Here is a 17249-nt window from a genome sequence, read left to right on the forward strand (position 1 = left end):
TGGAAAAAAAAAAAAAAGAAAGAAAAAAAAAGAAGATATATCTTAGTGTCAACAAATTCATGCCAGTTTTCCTCTTAAAGTAATGCCCAAGGTTCAATCTGAGAGACACTACTTGTATTACAGCTTGCATAAAGCTTGCTGTAGTTTGAACCAAGCTGTCTAACCTGCTCAGCTGGCAGGGTCTCCCTGCCCTGTCAGTTTTAAAGCACTATCAAAACCATTCTGCTTTCCAAGCTAGCACAACAGCTTGTTCACAGCACTTTGGTTTTTAATTTCAATCAAGATTTCTTGAAACTAATTAAAGCAAATGTAATTATCCGTGCTGCTCTTTGGATTGTCACTACTGATATTTTATTCTTTCTTGGTGAGCAATGAAACATAGCCTGAACTTTTCACTCCGGCAGTCTAGGCAATCCCCATTCTTATCTATTTGATCTACACAATTAATAACATTTCTTGTAATTTGATTAAAACAGAGGAGATTTGGGTGGTGTTTTGTCTTCTGTTGTGAGCATTGAAATCTGTTGCAGAAACATAGTGGCAGAAAGGTACTTTTTTCTGTATTAAAAAAAAAAATCGTTATTATGGCATAAAAGTTCCCCCAAATCCAGGTGAAAATTCCTAACTGTCTACCAGCAGTGTTTCTTGCACACAATTAAATCTTCTTTAGCTAATATACTTCAGGGCTTTTAAAGGTTAGATATAAAAAGATCTTCTGTCATTCTCTTCTAAACTGATTGCATTTCCTCAGTCAGGTAACAGAGAATTTGCTTTTTTTTTTTTTTTACTAAATCCCTATTTACTTTCATTACTTTCTGGCAGCTTTCCTGGAACAGTCAGCTGTAGCATCTACAGTAAGTCAATTTCTTGGATAGGTTAAATCACAGCAGCTCAGCCCTTTCTCCCACTAGTCTATTACATTCTGGGTACATTTTACTGTTAAATTCTTGCTATGGTCTAACAACCACAAAAGGCTTGTCTTAAACCAGTGTTGGCATGTCTTCCAGGAACAATATGTATTACAAAGTACATTTTCCATCTCTTAGAAAGTGAGCCCTATATCAGATGACAACACCCAAAGATTTCCTTCTATCACATCCCAAACTGCCACAGTTGTATTGGGGCACTCCTCTGGGCTCTCTCAGATGGGCTCCTGGGTTTTCTGAAGGCACTGAACACACCAAACCTCAGAAGAACTGTGTTTCAACCCTCAGACCATGTGCCCACCTCTGCCAGTTCTTTCTTCTGACTTTCTTAGGCAGAGAAAAAATAAGAGAAGTCAGACAGGGTCGGTGCACAGACCATCCTGCTAATGTTCCTTCTCCCAGCAGTAGTCAAAAGTAGGTGCTTAGGGAGGGTGAAGAACAGGACAAGCAGCTGTAATATTTCCTGCCAGCCTTCATTCATTTGCCAGCACTTCCTGAGCCATATATGCTTTCTGCAAGTTTACTTACCCTGAAAGGCAAATTACTAGACAATAATTACTAGAAGTGACAGGTCGGCCTTGTCTGGCCAGGTCTCCTCTTTCCATGCACTTGCTCAGCGTCTCCTCGAAACCATGCAAGCACATGGTTTCACAATGTCCTGCAGGCAGAGCTTCACTAACCAGTCACATGTTGGATGAGGCTCACATCCTTCTGCTCATTTTTCAGTCTGATTTCTTTTATTTTCATGTATTTCTTCTTTTCCAATCTGAAAATCAAGGGAAAATCTGACAATCCCCACTTACACTTTCAAGATCCACTAGACATCTGTTACTCTCCACTCTCATCCCCATGACGTCTTCTAGCCTGAAAAACACTATGCTTCCTACTAATAATGACTGCAAATATTTATGTGAGAAAGGCTATACACTGACTGAGGAGGTCTGACATTGAGCTGAAACCACTGAGGTACATGCTGGAGTGGGCAGTCTCCTGCTGCCGGGAAGCTTGAGGCCAAATGGAAGTTGGCTATGGATCAATCACGACTTTTAAGAAACCTTTTTTAGCATGAGGGTTCCAAGACTATGGATGTCCAGCAGGTGCTGGACATCAACACTGGGGACCTGACTTCCATTTCATGGAGGAGTGAACTGGGGCTGTTGGGTCTTGGAGAGTAGGGTAAGGGTGCTCAGAGAAAGGGAGGGGCTGCCCTTCCCATGTTTAGGATGTTTACAGGAAGAATGGGAAGGTCTAGAGCTTTGTCTGAACTCTATCCTATCTGCCTTTTAGTCTTTTAGTGTCTGTCTTAGATCAAACAGGATGTTTTCTTTCCTAGTTTGTGCTTTAAGATTTGGGTTACACTACAAAGAACTTTATACCTGACACACAAAGCTTCAGGATCTCTGAGCCCTTTGCTTAACTCTACTCCACAACTCTCACTCAAGAAAGAAAGCCCTTTGTATCCTCTGGAGGAAAAAAAAATCTAAGAGAAACCTTCATATACTCTCAAATACTCTAAGCTGCTGCAGAGTGTGCATAGCTGAATCTGGAAAGCACAGGAGGAACATTATCTGAATTTCAAAGCAAAGCTACTTTGTTATCCATCTTCTGTCAAGAGCTGACAGAGTAGTTCAACATCCTTAAACCAGAAATAAACTTCTATTCTTCTGTGGCTGAAGAGGAAAGCTCAAAAGCAAGATTTCTGAAGGCTAAAATCCTACAAGACAAGAAGACAGACTCCACAGGTTCCCTCTGAAAAACAAAACAAAGAAATTTAAAAGAGCAACCAAACAACCCAAAACCACTCTCTCCCCAGACTAATGTGTTTTAGGCCAGTCCTACGAGGCTGGGGATCTGATATGTGATTTTGAAATGCCTGAGAATATTTTAAGAGACTTCTGTACCCAGCATAACACAGGATCATCAAGAGGAAGAAGTGCTGCAGAAGGATGAAGGGTCAGACCATAGGAAGGTGCAATCCCAGACCACAGTGAAAAAAAGGTCATCTGGTCAGTTCACAACCAAAACCAGTGCTTCACACAACTGGGTCTCCTCTAAGCATCTATCAGGGCAGAAGGTAACAAGGAGCACCTTGGGAAACCTTGCTCAACCTTTACTTCTTGCCTAGGTTATTCTCACCTAGAAATAAACAACGGGAAATGCTTACCCAAACCAATGTGGAGAAGGGGGGGTGAGACCTTCTGTGGCCTGTAACAGACAGGCCTAGGACAGAGCCAGCATATTGGTTCAAGAAGGAGAAGTCTGGTGATCAGAACTCCTGGCTTCTCTCCATAGACAGGGAGAGAATGCACACAATTACACTGCAATTACGTAGAAGGAATGTGTGGTAAATGATGAATCCTATTCCACAGGGTGGTAGAAGAAGAAACCAGAAATCCTGATGGCCAACAGGACAGGTCCTGTTCTGGTGGTCTCTAAGTCTGAGTTGAACGGCTCAAGGGGGATACAGTCAGGAAAGGAAGCTGCCCAGGGTCTCAAAGCAACCATAAATACATAGAATAATTTTGGTTAGAAGGAACTTATGTAGGTCTCTAGTCCAACCACAGCTCAAAGAAGGACCAATTTAGGTCAGGTTGTTCTGGGCCCTGTCCAGACAATTTCTGAGTATCTAAAACAATGGGGATCCTACTCATCCCTTTAGGGCCCTGCCCTAGTGTTTGACTACCCTTGCGGTGAAATATTTTTCCTCAAATCTAGTTAGATTTTCCAAAGATCCAGTTTGTATCTGCACACATCCTAGAAGAATTTGACTCCTTCTTCTCTGTAACTCCCAGTAGGCAGTGGCAGACAGCAACAAATCTGTCCCTGTGCCCAGCCCAGCTCCCTCAGCCTCTGTTCTGCAGCCCCTGACCTGACGGGCACCTCTGCTTTCCTCTGCACCTAAACCTCCCCTGGCACAACTTGAGGCCATTCCCTCTAGTCCTATAACTGGTGATCTGTGAGAAGAGGCCGACCCCCAGCTCCCCACACCTTCCTTTCAGGTAGTTGTAGAGAGCAATAAGGTCTGCCCTGAGCCTCCTGTTCTCCAGACTAAACAACCCCAGTTCCCTCAGCTGCTCCTCACAGGACTTGTGCTCCAGGCCCTTCACCAGCTTCGTAGCCCTGCTCTGGACACATTTCAGGGCTTCGATGCCCTTCTTGTAGTGAGGGGCCCAAAACTGAACACAGTACTCAAGGTGCAGCCTCACCAGAGCAGAGTACAGGGGGATGATCACCTCCCTGATCCTGCTGGCTGCGCTATTCCTGACACAAGCCAGGATGCCGTTGGCCTTCTTGGCCACCTGGGTACATTGAAAACAGCCTTATCCTCAGGGAGGTGTGACCTAAAAGCTCAGAGGAGCTGACTATAAGACACTGAAGTGGATAGAAATTCTCTAAGAAGCTTGTGATGAATCACCTAGCGTCTCTGAGTTAACAGCACTGCAAAGGATACCCTTCACCTGGGTTGCTTCTCACAGGTTGTGGCCAAAACCTGGTCTTCTCACATTCCTTAACTAATACACCCTCACATCCTGCTGTTGTCCCAGTGTAGGGTGACACAGTTCTTCATTGCTTTAGTCATGGGTGTCTTTCTTGGAAAAAAAAAAAAAAAGCACTCTCTCTGTTTTTTCTCAGGATGAGAGTGAGCTGCAAGTAGAGCCCTGGATTTAGGGAGGTGTAGAGCAACCTCCTCTGCACCCAGAACCCTAACATCCGTTCTTGCATTATAGAAATCTTGTGTAAGCCTCTGAGATTTTTCGTTCTGCAAATGAAGATAAAGCAATAGCCTTTTCTGCTGCCTGAATTCTGACAGCACATCTCTTCCAGTGGTCTGTCTTGTTCTCTCTACCAGCCCAGATTTCCAGGAATGAGACAACAGTGTAAAAATAGTGTTGACACACCAAAGCCTTTCTATCCCCTCCAACAGAAACATCTGAAACATCATTTCTTGCTATATCTGCTGGGCAGCTACTGCTTCTGGCAGCCTGAGAGATGTGAGGCTGCTGCAAATCCAGGTCCAGCCAGTGGCGAGGCTGAGCATCTATTCCACAGCATATGCATGTGTACAGCACACATATACATGTACGTATATGCACAGCTTATCACACGGAGATACTCAGCACTTGTGAAAGCACAAACAGCACCAACGGTCTGGCCTCATTCTGTTTGTCTCTCTGGCTGGTGAGGATGAGGATATTGGGGGAAATATATATGCATATTTGTTTATAGATATAGCGTGGAGCCCCAGGCAGTTTGGCATGGACATGCAGCCCATCCAGTAGCAAGTGCTGGATCCTCACTCTGCCCTAATGTTTCCTAATTAGCCCCTGGACCTCACAGTCTCTGCAGCATGTGCCCAGGACCCTTTGGACCATCCGATAGCTAGTTCCTTCTGCAGTCTCCTGCCAGGAGTAGGTATTTCTTAGGCTTCCCCTCCTGTCATTGCTCCTCTGTGCTCCTTTATGGGTGTGAAGGCACAAAGCTTTTTATCACATAACCTAACAATACCCACACAAGGTTGAATGTTTTGCCCATTCTTCCTAAACAAAAAGAACATCTGGTTCCTAGGCTATGTAGCCACAGGTGACTCAGATGCACTGGTTTCTCTTGGGGACCTTTTGATTCAGGATAAACCTCAATGACACATGCGAAGTAGTTAGACCCAGCAGATATCTTTTCTGGGCTGTGTCCGGAGCTACCATCTAACACTGTGCTTGGGAATGGAATGACTGCCAAAATCCCTGTATGAATTTGGTCAGCCTTGGGATGCTCTGATGACCCGTCTACAATGAACAGCAGAGAAGAGAAAACATCCTGAAATCTCCTTGCTCCTGTTATTTTGTCCTTCAGCTACTTGACCACCTCCCTCTCAACTGTTGTCCTGTAGCTGAGCCTGTCTTTCTCTTCCTGAAAAGGCCAGAAAATAAGAGAAAGTGATCATTTACCTGAATTTCAATGCTTGTGTCACTTCTTGGACTGCAGCTGGGCTCATTGTTTAAATTTTGCCAAGTCTCTTCAAGTCCTGGTCTGCCGTTTCTGAAAGCTATCAAGGCTTTCTCTCTTTCCCTTTAGGATGAATATAAGGACTGAGCTTGTCAGAGAATATCAGGACTCCAAGTGCATTATAACACAAATACCATTTCAACCAGGCCAGAGAGATGCTTTATTGTCTATGGTCATAGTGAGAGGGCACCCGGGCATCATCTCCCTCTCTGCTCCTCTGTTCTCTGCCAGGTGGGTGCAGACACCCCACTCACATTCAGTTTCAGGTGAAGGAAAGAGGTGAGGAAACTCATTCTAATGTTAACAAAGGCAGGCATGCATTCCTGGGGAGAAAGGCCTCCAGACGGCTGTTTGTATATTAATACGGCCAAGCAGCACCCCTGCCTGTGAGAGAAGGCTCCTGAAGAGCCATGCAAACTGCCACATGATGATGGTGATGTGCAGGGCGGCTTTCTGCAGAGCCCGTAGGAGCAGCACACCCAGTTCCAGCTCAGCTCAGGAGTGGGGGCTGGAAACAGTCACTGACTGCTAGCTTTTTATTGAAAGGTACGTTCATTTTGTTAGGATAAGCTTCTTAGCCAGACCTCTCAATTCTTAAATATTAAATCTTTTTCCAGCACACAGTCCTCTGGGAAAAGTTATTAGATTTTTTTTTTCCCTAAGGAGAATTTGGCAGATGGCATAAAACCATTTCAGTGCCCACTTTCCCACCTGAGGAATTTCCTTCTGAGGATTTTCCTTTTGTGCTTTATGTCTCCCTGCCTCCTCACATCAGTAACAGGCCAGTCCCACATTGCCAGACAGGGCCTGATTCTGCTGAGCTCAACAAAATCCTCATCCAAGGACACATCAGCTTCTGGATTTTCCAGTCGCATCCCCTCAATTATTCCTGTAGATTGCCTGGGAACAGGGATGGGGACCACCTCTCCATCCAGGCTGTGTGGACCCAAAGCCTATATCAAGGCCAGGGGACTTGTTGCAGATGTACAACCATGTGGCTCCTCTGTCCATGGAAATGCAGCAATTGGGAAGGCAACAGGCCAGCCAAGGACTTCTTTCACAGGAAGGGCCTCCTATCCTGTTGTTCACCACAGGGTCATAGGTGGTCACAGTTTTAAAGCAGGGGTCCTCAACACTGTGCATTTGTCTAGCATCCTCTTACCTGGACCTGCAAGAGACCCAGGGTGTGCAAGGAAGGATGGTGAGACTCCAAAACATCATCAGATTACATCTGTTTTCTGACACAGGACCCGAGTGATGGCGTCGTTCACATTATGGCATGTCTATTTCTCATTCCGGGAAGCACAGCAAACAAATTAATTGAATTTCACTGCACCACTGCCATGTAATAAACTCATCTGATTGTTAGTCTCTCTCATAAAGACCCAGTCCCTAGAGTCAAGATATGACAGAACTAATTCAAATTTGTTAACCAAATAATATGTTTCCAGCCTTTGACTAGGCAATCAGGCATGAAAACAAGGTTCCTCAGATGCCATGAATCCAGAGGAATCATGAAAGACCTCAGCTTTTCTATATTTATTATCTATTAATTTTATAACTCATGATTGGTTAAGTTAATCCTCACTGTTCAGGGGTCTGGTGTTATTATTGGGGTTACCTGCTTAGGGAAGCTTAGGAGGGCTCAATGCTTGTTTGGAAGGATCCCAAAAGAGACAGAAGCCAAGCTAAACAGTATACACTGACATCAAGACCTGTCCAAAGCTCTGAAGTAACCTGAAGGGCCTAGCGAAAAACAGAAGCTGCAATAGCTCATGTATCAAGAACCCCTGAATCAAGATGTCAGGAAATATCCCAGAAATCACTGTGCACTTCAGCTCCATGTTGCTCATTATTCTTCTTCCCAAAGGAGGTGCAGTCATATGTATGCACAATTGTAAAATGACAGGGAATTCCCCATCCAGAAAAAAAAAAGGAAAGGACATGAGGTCAAATTGCAGTTTCCACTGGTCTCCACAGATCCCACAGTCCTAGACCAAAATAAGGTTGATTTTTTTGGCCAAAAGTTTTCCATTACAATTGTTTTAAAAGGGTATAGATACTGTTTATGAAAACATAAAAGAGAAGAGAATGGGACAGGAGAAGAAAATCACAGCTCCTGGGAGGCATTGCTTTTGTCAGAGGCCTTTACCAAAAATATCATGCAGATTTATCCCCTTAAAAAAGAAGTACACATGCTATCTCAATAAAACATGCTAAACAGAAACTGCGCAACCAGCCCTGAAGGAATGCAAACAAAACCCAGCCTTTTGAGATTTCTGTGTCTGACAGAAAGCAGCAGCATCAAAACCCTCTCCCTCCATCCCAGATCCACTCTTTGCCATGTAATGTTTCTCCAGCTAAACAGCAATCTGAAAATAGCAGAGGTTACCGTGGGCAGCATGACCTAGGAGCCACGTCACGTGTTTACATCTCCTGTCCCTGGTAGGAAGCACAGAAAAAAATGTTTTGTGAAGACTGTATGGCCTTGGTTCCCTACAATGGTGCATAAGAATTAAAGAGGAGAAAGGCTGGGGCCTGGCAAGAAAGCAATGTAAAATGAACACAAAATATGCCTATGCTTGCAAAGCACTCACAGCAGATGCTGAAGTCATTGTGGAATAAATATACTGTGAGCACTGGAGCCTGCTCCCCACACTGCCAGCAGTCTGGAGTGAGGAGGCAGGGAGGTAGGTTCAGGCAAGCTGGGACTGTGGCAGCAAGTTGGAACAAAAGGAAGGGCCAGAGAGTCTTTCCACAGCACCAAAGCAAGGAAGGGGTGAAGAGCAAGGTCTGCTCACATCTAGGCCTTCACTTAAATTTTCTGGTCCTTATTGCAAATGAGGTTCTGTTTTTTTAACCGCTCCCATGGAGGAAGGGCTGTTTCCAGGGGTCTTTGTGCCTGCTATCCAGATTTCCATCACCTCCTAACTCTCTAATCTCTCCACTGCCCTTTGTATGACTTCAGAGACACTTGCAAAGGACACATCCTGCTGTCCCAGCAGTATCAGTAAGGATATAGCCTTCAACACCTTGCAGGGGTGGCTGTGGTAGGAGGAAGGCAAGGATTTGGTTGGGCACCTCTGGGATATTCTGGATGTGGAGGAAGTGCAGCATGAAATAAAGCAACTGGTTTGGTAGGTAGAACAGAGTTTACCAGTGGACATAGGCAAATGGAGAGCTGAACATTAGCTGTTATCTGCACTCTCACACCCTGCTGCTTGCTCCAGCATAGCTCAGTAACCTGGGGCTTGGAGAGATCACTACTGGGGTCTGCAAGCCATGTGCTTACCTCTGGGTTTAGTCTCCCCACTCACAATCACTCCAGGTGTTTTGTAGCACTGAGTCACAGTAGGGTAGCACAGAGGATGTACCACCATATAGCCCTATAATACAGCTACTACCCTTCCTGAGCCTGCATTGCAAACCAGAAGCCAGGCAAGAGATAGGCAGCAGGGACAGAAAAGAGAGACAAGCAGCATCTTGTTAATCCAGATTTGTAAGGACATGAGAGTTTAGAGCAGGAATTGTCCCTCTGCTTCTCTACTGGCCTTGGAGAGGGATAGGGTCAGAATCTGAAAATATCTGCTCACCCAGAGGGATCAGCAGAGAAACTGAAATTATTTAGCTAGCTGTCTAGGTGATAAAGGTCTGCAGAGATCAGTACTGCACTTGAAATTCTCTGTCAGCCCATCTGTGCCTCACTACAATGGAGACCTAGAGGGATCAGCAAAGAATTCAAAATTATGTTTATTCACACTTCAGCCCATTTACTTTTCCAGGTCTAAGAAAAAAAGCAGGCCAATAGAAACACGAAATACATCTCTCAAACTGGAATCAGACTGCTCTTGAGGGGTATAAAATGTTACAGACTGTCAGACCATCACTGCAGTCTTTGGACACTTCACAATTTACAAGTGTATAAATCCACAGCACACTGCTTCAACAATGTCTAGGATCACTATATCTTAAAAAATAAAAATATAACAATAATAATAAAAAAGACACATCCCTTCAACTGTCTAACGGTCTAAAGAGCCTTGTTTCTTGGGCTGCTCAACTGCAAAAAGAGCAGCTCACCTCCTTGGTGGAAGAGAGGGTAGAAGTCCAGGGTCACAGCCCTGACACAACGAACTGCCATGAGGCTGTAGTTTTCTTGGTGCCCCTCTGTGAGATAAGGGTTTAAAGGTGCTCATTGTCACCAAATTATTGACCAGGTGCCTTCTAACAGTAATCTGGCTGGCAGGTTTAAAGAACAGATTGGAAGATTTGCGAGTGTGCACAGGATGTGCTAACATCCACCTCCATCATTTAGTTGCCGGAGTTTCATTGCATTTCCAGAGTGGCAGGACATCTCTCTTCGAGAAGAGCTAAGGCGTATTGTAGTCACTCTCTATCAATCATGTCCAGAAAATAAAGCTGTGTTTTTTATCTTGCAAAGTACTTATTGATGCCTGTTTTCCACAATATCAGGGAAAACTGCACATTCCTGCACCTATAAGCATTAAAGATCAGATTGTTTGACAGTAACTAGGGAATTTGCTCTTCTAACAGGGTCCCGAGGTCATTGAAGTGTGTAAGGAGCCCCCAGTGATCTTTCATGCCAGCCAAAATGTTTTGTCTAGTCAGCACTGAAAACAAAAGCCCTGACGATATGCTGCTCTCCATGACAACTCCCTGTGCTCTCTCTGCTCTCCGTGAAAACGCATGGTTCTTAAGGAGCCAGTCCCTAAAAATGTGAAATTATGCACACACAGGGATATTGCTGAGATCAGGGCCAGAAAACACTTCAGGGCTTTAAGGCAATTTCTTTCTTATTGGAGAAAACTCTGATTGTGAGAAATGGTCGAGCCCTGGGCAGCACAGAGCAGCTGTTTCAAGGCAAATTCAAATGCAATTTAAAAAGAATAGAAATAACTACAGTACGGTTCAGCTTTTGTAAGATTCACAGTAAATCAAATCTTTGACAGCAGACAGCTGCAACATCTATTGATCAATGTTTTGAGAAAAAAAAAAGTCATGGCTGTATTGATTGGCCATTTATCATATGAAATACATTTTAAAGAAAGCAGAAGCGACAAGCATATCCTTAGTGCCTGGGTATGGGAAATGAGCACCAGTTTCTCCAATGACCCCCAGCTTGTGCTAGAGCAAGGATGGTACATGCAAGCAGCACGACTGCCAGCACAGCCAGAAGCCCCAACATCTGAGCAGAGCACTTCCATCCACACATCTGGAATTTAACATTTTGATCCTCTGCCCCCATCTCCAAGCACTTTCTGTCACTGTTTTTTTCCCCATTAAGGTTCATAATTTGATTTCTTCATAGGCTGCCCTGGTCCAGTCTCCCCAGCCCGTGTGTGCTGTGATGTGCTGCTCCAAGAGATTCACAGCTGCTTTTTTAGCAGAGGGAAAATGAGGGTGCAACCATGGCAAAGAGAACAGAAACACAGGGTGAATTACCAAGTAGGAACACATCAGTTATCAACAAAAGCATTGCAATTTTTCAGCTGCAATGTGATCAGTATTAAAATTTGCACAATTCTTTCATTCCCACCCTTCTTCCCAACTCCCAGATAGTATAACACCACTAAAACATTTAGGAGTGAGAGTAAGAAGTATGGAAAACAGCCTGGTGCATATAGACAAGTAACATTGTTGTTTTTGTTTAATTTCCATATGCCCCTGAGACCTAGAAACAAATGACTTTGGCCCCTGCCGTGGTCAGGCATGGTACAGACAAAAAAAGTAAATTACTCCTACGTCATGAAGCTGTTCCTAGCAGTATCCAGAAGCCCTGCCATAGTGGAAGGGTATGGTATCACATGCGTATTCAAATCCATTTACCAAAGTAATGAAGAAAGGACAAGCAATACTTGCCATTGACTTGGAATTCCCGCTCCTGCTCAGCTGGGAATAGAAGCACAATTAATCAAAGTGCTTAAATAAGTTTCTCTCTGCCTTAATCAGAGCTGTACAAATAAATCATTTTTCAGTTCAGTAGCTGAACCAAAATAATAATAATTGTAGGAATATTTTGAAGTTGCCTGAAATGAAACTTCAGGCTTTCTCAAATATTTTCAGTGAGCAGAAATATCTGATTTAATTGAAATGAGATGGTGACTCTTCACTTTAATTGCTCTTTATTTATTTTAAACACACAGAGCTAAATTTGTCCTTAAAAGGTTGTTTGGAAGGCAAAAATCAAAACAGATCTCTTAAAAGAGATATTCATATGAACAACTTTGCTTGTTCAATTTCATCCACATTTTCAGGCTTAATCTTTTCGCCAAATTCGCACTTAATATGACCGCTCCAGACTGGCATCCCCTGACAGCTGTGATCAAAACAACTGCCATTGAGCTGTGCATGATGTCTCCCTGAAACACTCTCACAAAGGTATTCCAGAACAATCTAAAAGCAGAAGTTGTGCTACGCAAGGGGTAAGAGATGTGAGAAGACAAATGAATTGTCTTGAAAAACGTGTTTGGAACTGTGGCATGTTTTTCCATCAGAAGACGTTCTCTACAAAGCCATCACCTTTATTGTTCGAACATAATGCAGAAACCACACCACAAAAATGCTTTCTCAAACTTCCTCAGTTTGTCCTCAGCTTATATTCACCGTGTTTGGAAAAACAAGTATTACCAGGGCCAAGAAAATCCCAGAGCAAGCCCCTCATTTGTCTGAAGCCAGCTCATGGCAATGGCCCTTGGAGCTACAGCCATAGATGTACTGGGAGATGCACCAGGTGTTCCCCTTGGGCTAGCATCAGTATTGTGAAAAGCAGCAATGGTTTTATGGTTTCATATCCAAGGTATTTGATCACATCTGAAAACGCTGGGTCATGTTTTGCTGCTATCTCTCATATCTCAGTCATTGGGATGGGTTGCCCAGGAAGGTGGGGGTGTTTAAGGAAAGGTTGGACTTGGTGCTGAGGGACGTGGTTTAGTGGGTGATATCGGTGGTAGGGTGATGGTTGGACCAGATGATCTTGGAGGTCTTTTCCAGCCTTAATGATTCTGTGATTCTCTGCATCCTCACAAAGAGCTGTAGACTCCCCAGGAAGTCCAGCTGTAGTGAGAGCTGCTGACGTGGGCTTAGAGGCTGGGAAACTTCACTGTTGCCATTCCTTTGACAAAAAAGGCTCCAACAGTCCCCTGGCATTCACTTGCCTGTGTAACCAGACCTATTTTTAGCAATTGCGAGGCCCAGATTCACACTATTTACACTTCCCAGCAGAGAGGGAGAGATCCTCCCAAGCAGGCTGGGAGGTCACTCAGACCCCAGCCTCCCCCTGCTGCTCACTGTCCCATCGCTGGTAAGAGACAAGAGGGATGCTCTGCATTTAATTTGTCTGTCTCAGAAAGTAGGTCCCTTAGTTGGAAGTTAAGGTGGATCCCCTGGTGGTAGTAATAATTTGCAGCTCAAATTGCCTGATTTTGGAAATGAGCCCATTTATGCACTGTTTGCAATGCAGGACCAACTCACAGTTTCCTGGGTGTCAGAGAAATCACCTTTACCAAAAGTCCACAGCTCAAATGTTGCACAGCAGCTGTGTATGCCAGAAAACCAGAAAAAGTTCCCAGTATGACTGTGAATCCAGCACACCTACTTTATACAGCAGTACTGACTTGCCTTAAGCACAGTACCTTTTATTAATGTGACTGATATATTCGGCTTGAAAGGAGCTGCTTTTTGGGCACACATACCTAAGCTGCAGCACTAAATACAAACTGAGAACAGTTGCTCAGAGTTTAATTTGATTAATTAACTTGGTGACACCTTGGGTGAGAAAAGGTACCTGGTATCCAGTGAGTGGAGGAGGGATGTTTTTAGCAGGAGGAGAGGTAAAAAAGTCATTCAGTCCTCTGGGAAGGAGAGAAAAAAGAGAGCAGCAGGTAATTTACTGCCTGTGGAACATGAAGCTGTTAGCTGAGAGGAGGGGATAAGAATTATAATGTGCCGTAAAACCAATATCTCTATAGAGCCCGTGATGTTTAGTGTCCAGAGTTATGCATTTCAGCTCCCCAGCTCATCTCATGCTGCTCCTATTTCAGCCATGAAGAAGGACCTGGGAGCTCTAAAGCTTGTCCCTTTTATCCACCTCTGTGAATTGCTCCCATAAAAAATATTACCTCTCCTGACAGATCTTGCCTCCAACACTTCCTCGGAGCCCAGCTCCTCCCAGCACAGCACAGAGCTCAGGGCTTCCTTCTGCCTTGGCTCAGGCAGTGACCCAGCACACTGTGAGCATAAAGTGCTTCCAGAGCAGGAGAGGGACCACCTTTCTCCTCCCTGCCCATGACCTGCTGGAGATGGTGAGCCATGAAGCAGGGCTGTAGAGATCCACCACCTACTGCTGTCTCTGTATGGGACCAAACCAAGGCTCTCCTGCAAAATTCAGCAGCTCGTCTTTGCAGAGAAAGGGCTGACCCCATTGCTGCACAAGGGTAGCGTTTCTCTCTTGGAGGAGAGAAAAGCTGCAGTGAGGACGGGAACCACCTACTGAGCGCACACAACAGAAATGGGCTTCTCTTTGGATGGGGAAGGCTTTTCCCACCTACTTTCCACCATATGGCCCTGCGCTAGAGCCAAGAGCAGTGCTTACCCACCAGCAGCACAGCAGAAGGGGTCTGCCACAGCAGGGAAAACAGCATTCACATCCCTTCTCCTGCCTGCCCTTGGCCTCCTTCCAGCTTGCTGAGAGTGACTCACTTTCTGCCAGTTACTGGCAAAAATGATACAAAGTCAAGGCAGAAAATATCTTATATGAAGCAAATAGAACAGAGGGAGGGGGATGTTGGGGCCTTTTTTTTTTTTTTTTTTTTTTTTTTTGGAGGATGAGTACGAGAGAGAAAAGGCTGCAGGTGAAGATGTGTGATGCTGATGGCAGGTAAAGCCATCAGTGCTTATTAAATGGCTGACAGGTGCAGAGGGTCTGCCTTCTTCTGCAGGTGTAGAACCTAGCACCAAGCTTGTGCTGACCTTGCAGTGCCTTGCCTGGATATTTCTGAGCTCTCTTTCTCCCAAGAACTTTCCTCAAAGAGAAAGGCTGCTTCCAGGACACTCAATATTGCCTTTCATTGTTCTGCTTTGGGGGAAGCTCTGCTGGATAACATCAGCTAACAAACAAAACTTTCATGAAGTTACCGTCCTCAGGAGTGCAAAACCCAGAAGTCAGCTCTCCAAAATTCAATTAGCTTAAAAACAGGGATTTGGAAGACAGAACAAATGTTGGTATCTTCTCATTTTCCTTAGGGCTTTTATGTCAAACTGTTGCCTGCAGCCAAATGAGCTAGAAATGCAATGCCATAAAGGAATAAAACCCATGGCTCTTACTCAACCATATGACTCCTTGAACACAGACTAACAGGTAGGATATCATACAGTCACAGGAGCTAGCAACCCACAGAATCAAGGAGGCAGCAAAGTGCAAGGTGTTGTTTTTTTTCCAGTGGGGAAGGGGTTTCATCAAGTCAAAGGTGATGCATAAGGGCAGGGGCAGAGAGAGGTAATCTGTGTAGCAAGACCCCAAGAAATAGCCTACTGCTTCATCCTGCTCTGAAGGAAAATATAATCTGTCTGGACCATTCTAGGATAAGTTTGTTCTGCCATCTACAGTGAAGTGCTCTGGTGCCTTTTCTTCCAACGAACTTTAATGTCCCTAAACATTCTTTGACTGGCTTTAATACCCCTTGAAACAAACCAGGTCACTTTCTTCCAGTCTACCCTAGTAGTCATGGAGAAAAGTCACCACTACACCCCGAAAGAGCCGTAGGACTCTAGAGACCTTGATTCACCTTCCCATTTGCTGCTTCCAGGTGGAAGCATTGCCTCCCTTCCAACTTCAGGTGTGACGAGAACAATTCCACCACACACCTTTAGCAAAATGAAGATGTAAATAAATGAATTCTTATTTGTCATGAGTGTCCACCAATATCTATAGGGACACACTAGGCCTGATTGCCGTTCACATGAGGAGCTGTTTATGCTGCTGCAGTGAAAGGATTGTTATCTAGACTTTGTTGTAAATGCAAATTAGGCTCCTAATGTTGCTGCTGGAGAGAGGATTAAATTTATCACAAACAGTAGGTATATAATATTTTGTATTCCCCAAGCAAATCTTTCCACAGCAGAGAGAAAGATTAGAAATTGTGCCTGTAATCCAAATGGAAGCACTTTTTTCTTCATGTAAGCCAAGCTAGGGGAAAAAAAAATAAAAATAAAGGACTCCTTTCCAAGTTTCCTGTATTTACAGATGATTTAGAGTTTCTTTTCTTTGGGAAAAGATGCTGGAACAAAACAAACAAACAAACAAACCAAACCTACTAAAATAATTATCAAGACTCCCAGTGGGCCCAGAGCCTTAGTTATTCATTTCATTGACAAATAATAATGCTGAATAAAGACTAAATGTAAGATGAAGTCAGTAAAATGTCCAACCAGTCTTGGTCCTGCGTTGAGGCAGGGAGGAGATATGCCAATGGTGTTCATATCAGTAGCCAAATAATTGCTCTTTCCTGAGAGCAAGGAGGGAGCCCACAGAGAAGCACTGGAAAGGCTGCAGTTGACTTTTTGAAGAGTAGCCACTGGCAAGACAGGGCTGTGCCATGTGGGATATTGTCAGATCTGAGGCAGTTTTGGGGCACTGAACTTATGCCTTCAGGCTGCACCCAAGCCTTGTTGTCTACCAAGGAAACCAGCTCTGCCTGGAGGATGGCTTCAGAAGCACCCTCAGTATGCACAACCAAAAATATTTAAAAGGAAACTGTGAATCCAGGAGAGTTAAGTTGGGGTGGCCTAGGTAATTCCTAATGGACAAGAGCCCTCTTCCTGTTTGTTGTCCTCTTACTTGCTTTAATGCACAACTTGTATTGAGCAGGGATATCTGTGTGCAGTATGAGGCCACCATGGATGGACATGGGAAGGTGCTGCCCAGCTCCGCGTCTCACCAGGCCCACAACCTGAGTGTATCTGTGCTCTCTGGTGGATCAAGGCTACATGCATGGTTTGGAAGGATATGTTTTCAGCCAGCTGCTCAACTTACAGGTTCAGTGATTAAGTCCAGCATGATCTTTCCCACATCTACAGCCCTTCCACAACTGTGCAGAGCTCACAGCTCAGCAGGGCTCCCTCCTCTCACTACGAAGCAAGTCAAAATAACTTGTTAGCAGTCCAATTGCATTCCACTGCTTATAATTTATTCATTCTGATTTCTGAACCAGACATAACAAATACACCCACCATTAGCTCTGAATACCCCCTCCTAGGATGTAAAGCACACTGTAATCAATAAATATGCAGAGCCTGTTGCCTCCA

The 17249-nt window shown here is 44.4% G+C and overlaps 1 long non-coding RNA gene across 3 annotated transcripts in view; it reads right to left on the reverse strand.

Moving 5' to 3' along the window:
• LOC310896365 overlaps window positions 1-17249 on the reverse strand; it is a 48503-nt gene that overhangs the window by 5426 nt on the left and 25828 nt on the right. The window contains exon 4 of one of the 3 annotated variants that reach the window (XR_014581428.1): window positions 1607-1692. The exons of 1 other annotated variant lie outside the window; for it this stretch is intronic. This is a non-coding gene — a long non-coding RNA (uncharacterized lncRNA). Of the gene's footprint in view, window positions 1-9; window positions 1693-17249 lie in introns of those variants that run through there. One more of the 3 variants, XR_014581429.1, reaches the window with a different exon arrangement.

This window comes from Anser anser, assembly GCF_964211835.1.
Source record: "Anser anser genome assembly, chromosome: 3".
In the NCBI taxonomy this organism is placed as follows: domain Eukaryota; kingdom Metazoa; phylum Chordata; class Aves; order Anseriformes; family Anatidae; genus Anser; species Anser anser.